The sequence below is a fragment of the Podarcis erhardii genome (genome assembly GCF_964252035.2).
Source record: "Podarcis erhardii genome assembly, chromosome: 15".
Taxonomy (NCBI): domain Eukaryota; kingdom Metazoa; phylum Chordata; class Lepidosauria; order Squamata; family Lacertidae; genus Podarcis; species Podarcis erhardii.
In genome coordinates, this window is record NC_138505.1 from 7,290,955 (window position 1) to 7,295,971 (window position 5,017).

A 5,017-nucleotide genomic window follows, 5' to 3' on the forward strand; every position below is an offset into this window, starting at 1 on the left:
TTCCCCTTTCCCTCACAAATGTCCCCCTACTTATTTCTAAACCATCCTGGGGTTTTTGCCTGTATGTCTGCATGATGCCCCAGTCCCCCCAGAAAAGCTCTTCTTGCCATGATCCAGCCAGAATGCTCTAAAATGCTGCTCTTACTTACAGAGGACAGTCTCAGCATCCTTATTTACCACACTTCTGGCTCTCTCTCCTCAGCTGTGTGTGGTGTCTCAGCTGCTGAGCAAAGCAGGGAGTGACAGCAAATGTCATGTTGCAAATCTTTGAAATAAGTGTTTAAGGACCCTCTGATGTTGAACTGTAAGGTCTGATGGCGCTGAGAGAGGCTGGTTAAATGTGAAATGATGATCACTCCTCTGTGTCATGTACTTCACTAGGCACCCAGTTAAAAGCGCTCACCATAGAACAATGTCCCCAGGCAGAATGTGCAACTCTCTCTGGCCTTCTTCCAATCATTCTTGGCGGAGTGAAGCACACTGTCAGGTTTGGAATGTACATCTGACACACTCATAGAGAACTGGCATTTTACCCTGTCTCTGGGGTGAATAGAATCTTTCCCTAGCCATGTTCTAGGTCTGCGGCGGAGGGAGAGAGACAGAGACAGCACCCCTTCTTTCCCCTTGATACCCTTGACCGAAGAACGGTGCACTCCTATCTGGGATGGCCATCTTTTTTCACCAAGCATGCAGCTTCGGTTGTGTGTGTGTGTGTGAATATTTTCACTCTCTCCCATTGCGAGAATCTCCTGATATGATGTTTTCAGAAAGGAGGGGGAGGAAACTGCTCTTTGCTTCTTCCTCTCCTGCCTGACTCTGTGGGGAGTCTGAGTGTTATCTATGTAGAGATTAGATGGCTGAGTGAGAGATGTAACTCTCATTCAAGCCAGTAGCGTTTGAGTTTTAGCTTGCAGTAGCTATTAGAAATAAAAGAAGTTATGCTTCACAGCTTTCTTCCGTGTTGTTTATACTCTGCTGGGTTTGGTGCTCACAACTCACAGTTGTGGGTCCTGTGCACTTAGACCTGCTTTCCAGGAGTGGAAGGTCTCTGAAAGTGCTCCAGTCTCCTAGCCCAGCCGGGGCAGATCCTGTTGTTGAGCCCAGTCATTGGCATCGGCTCAAAGGTGTACTGACAGGGGGGTGCACATTGACCGATGAGGGAGGGAGGGGACACTTGCCTAGCTAGCCAGATCAGCCGAATCAACCCTGGCAATCAATGGGACAATGGATGTTGCAGCTAGATTGCCCTCACATCCAAATATATAAAATCATAACTACCTAATACTTATTGCAGTGGTGTTTGCTGCTGCTGAAATAACTAACTATGACATTATGTTCCCTACATTTCTGATGTATATTATTACATGTGAGGAGACTTTTTATAATATGTATGGGGGCTGTTCTTTTTAGATGTAGGGCTATAGCCAGCTAAGTTCTACTCAGTGTAAACCTATTGGAAATAATGTATCTAAGATAGACATGCCCCCCCCCCATGCCTAGGAGTGAAACATAGGAATGAGTAAAATAAGTGAAAAATGAACAGAACCAAAAATATAATTATGATGCAGATAGATAGCGTTTATTGTAGTGGAAAGAGGAGATCATGAAAGCATTTCTTAGGTGAGCGTCTTCAAATAGGTCGACAATCCTTTCAGCCACAAAAGAGTTTAATGACAAAGTGACAGATGAATTTATAATTGATACAAGGCAAAGGTACACAGGGGAAGGAAGAGGTTTTCAGGGAACTGGAAGCATCAGAACTCTAGCAGGTCTAAAGCATATTCAGAGTGCCATCAATGAGTGATAGAAAGGAAACAGAAAGGATGTGCTAAAGAGAGATAGAAGGAAAGCTCAAAGAAGCATTGATCAGGGATGTGTAGGCGAGAGTGTCAGAGATGCTGAGCAACCTTTTGATCCAATCCATTCTGGTTTGTCTGGATGGTGGAGGCTCAGCATTCCTGACACCATAAAATCATAGAATTGTAGAGTTGGATGGGACCACAAGGGCCATCAAGTCCAACCCTCTGCAATGCAGGAATCTCAACTACAGCATCCATGACAAATGGCCATTAGACATTGATCCATGGTGTGCATTTCAGGTACCATTCCCCACACCCCGTTCCTGTGGGGGATCACAATCCCATTCGAAAGAGAGACAAGATCATCTTCGTCTCAGTATAGGAACTGTCGCTGGATGAGAAGGCAGATTGTAAGCAAAAGAATTTGGTTGCATCAGTGAAGGCAGCTGCATTGCTGATGAAGGAGCAAGCATGCTAGCCTGAGTTATCTGGGCAGGGGTGGGGCTGGGGAGAGTTGTGTTTGTTCCCTGTTTCATAACATCAATCTCCATCTCCACCCACATTGTCATCGGCCTAAGTGTTCCGTCGGCTGCCTCTGTTAATACTTCAATAGGCATGCTGCATTTCATAATGGGTGTCATTACAGCTGTGGTCATCGTAGAACAACTGGTGTGAATCTGGGAAAAAATAACATGGAAGTGTTTAAGATGGTGTACACTAATGTCTACTCGGATTCTGTTTTAATTACAAATTTTGCATCAATAAATACTATGAGCAATCTTTTCTGAAAGTGGTGCCCAGTTACATAACAGTAAATAGTAAAAAATAGCAAGCAGATAGATTTTTATCAAGGTGATATACAGACACACACAAAAACAAAAAAAACCCTCATCCTCCCAACATTTCCTCCCTTTTGTGGGGAGAATGAAGCATGAAGCGAGTCAAAACTACAAATTTGAGGAGGGGGGTATACAAGTTCAAAGAGTGACCTTAGGTGGTCCTTGGTTACTTTGTTAAAGGCTTAGTCAGATTAAAAGACTCTCCTGTAAAATCGTACCTTGGAAGTCGAACAGAATCCATTCCGGAAGGTGATATACAGACACACAAATAAACAAAACAAAAAAACCCCTCATCCTCCCAACTTTCCCTCCCTTTTTGTGGGGAGAATGACGTCTTTGCAGAATTGTCCTCCACAGTCACTTATGGATTCATTGTTAAAACCATGTTTATGGAAGACAATCTTACTCGGCTAAGAGTGATTACCAAAGAAGAAAGAAGATATACAAGGGGGACATTTCTCAGGAAGGTAGTAGGAAGAAGGAAGGTAGTAGGAGATGGGTGATTGACTCAATGGGTATGGTAAACCTATTGACAACTGTTAATGACTGAAATAAGTCCTACAGGAAAAAGCAAGGGATAGTAGGCAGATGCCAAAAAATAGCTTTAGATGTTCCTTGAGTTTTCAAAACACAATCCCTAGCGAATCTCCTCCGGAGTCACAGAATGCCTCTGTGCCCTTTTCCTATTAAAGCTTTGATTTAAAGACAACTTACCAACAGCAGGAAAGGCTGAGCAACTGAAGTCAAGAGAAGCTGGAAGACTCTGGTGAGGAAGACAGAAATGTCTGGAGCATTTATACCGTTTGCTTGTGGCTTCCACGCCTTGAGTCAGCATTGCTCTTTCCTAATGGGCACTTGGCACAAATGCCTAGAAATCTCACAAACATTTTTCTTTCAATGATTAACCCCACAGGGGAAGAGTGTAATCACATTCAAGAGTTTATATTTCATTATAGATTATTATAGTGTCTGGTTGGATGCCTTTGTTGGAAACACATATCCTTAATTACTAATGCCACATTGTCTCAACCCTTATGTTATTTGAAAGGATGCAAATATGGGTCGCACCCAGTGCCTTTTTTTTCAGGGGGGACGCAGGGGGATGCATGGCCCTAAACAATTTGCGTTTAAGGTCTACGTTTGGCCTCATTGAGGGGCAGTATTTCATTTTTTTTTTTTTTTTTTTTATAATAATTTTTATTGATTTTACAACATAAAGAAAAAACAAAACAAACATAATGCGACTTCCCCAAACCTCCCCTTCACTGCATCCAAATTTCAAAATTTTTAGCAATTCTTCATCCCATTTTTATATTTAATTCTCTTTAAAAAGAGTTTCTGCTTTATAAATTTCGATTTATAGCTGTAATTCTTAGTGTCCAATCCCCTGACATCTTAACATTCCGAAATTTTACAACAATTTTTAAGATAGATTTTAAATTTTTTCCAGTCCTCCTCCACTGTCTCTTTCTTCTGGTCACGGATTCTGCCGGTCATCTCTGCCAGTCCCATAAATTCAGTCACCTTGGTCTGCCATTCTTCCAGAGTAGGTAGTTCTTTAGTCTTCCAATACTTCGCCAAGAGGATTCTTGCTGCTGTTGTTGCGTACATAAAAAAGGTCCTATCTTTCTTTGGTACCAATTGGCCGACCATGCCCAAGAGAAAAGCCTCCGGTTTCTTTACAAATGTCCACTTAAGGATTTTCTTAATTTCATTATAGATCATTTCCCAGTAGGCCTTAATCTTTGGGCAGGTCCACCAAAGGTGATAAAAAGTTCCTTCACATTCATTACACTTCCAGCAATTGTTATTGGGCAAATGATATATCTTTGCAAGCTTGACTGGGGTCATGTACCACCTATAGATCATTTTCATTATGTTCTCTTTCAGGGCACTACATGCCGTAAATTTAATACCTGTGGTCCATAACTGCTCCCAGTCAGCAAACATAATATCATGACCAATATCTTGTGCCCACTTAATCATGACTGATTTAACCATTTCATCTTGTGTGTTCCATTTTAGCAGCAGATTATACATTCTAGACAAATTCTTAGTATTGGGTTCTAGCAATTCTGTTTCTAACTTTGACCTCTCCTTCTGAAATCCTAGTTTTCTGTCCTGCTTAAAAGTTTCATTAATCTGGTAATAATGTAACCAGTCTCGGACTTTAGGTTTCAATTTCTCAAAACTCTGTAGTTTCAGCTTTTCACCATCATATTCTACAATTTCACAATATTTTGGCCAGTCTGTATCCATGTTCAATCTTTTTACCGCCTTAGCTTCCATTGGTGACAGCCACCTGGGGGTTTTACTTTCAAACAAATCTTTGTATCGATTCCATACATTATACAATGCTTTCCTAATAATATGATTTTT

At 41.5% G+C, this 5,017-nt stretch overlaps 1 long non-coding RNA gene across 1 annotated transcript; it reads right to left on the reverse strand.

Moving 5' to 3' along the window:
- Nucleotides 1-1,557: 1,557 nt before the first annotated feature.
- On the reverse strand, nt 1,558-3,480 carry LOC309330190. The gene is made up of 2 exons (XR_014151359.1): nt 3,353-3,480; nt 1,558-2,476 (listed from the first exon to the last, which is right to left on the reverse strand). It is a non-coding gene; the product is annotated as an uncharacterized lncRNA (long non-coding RNA).
- Nucleotides 3,481-5,017: the final 1,537 nt, after the last annotated feature.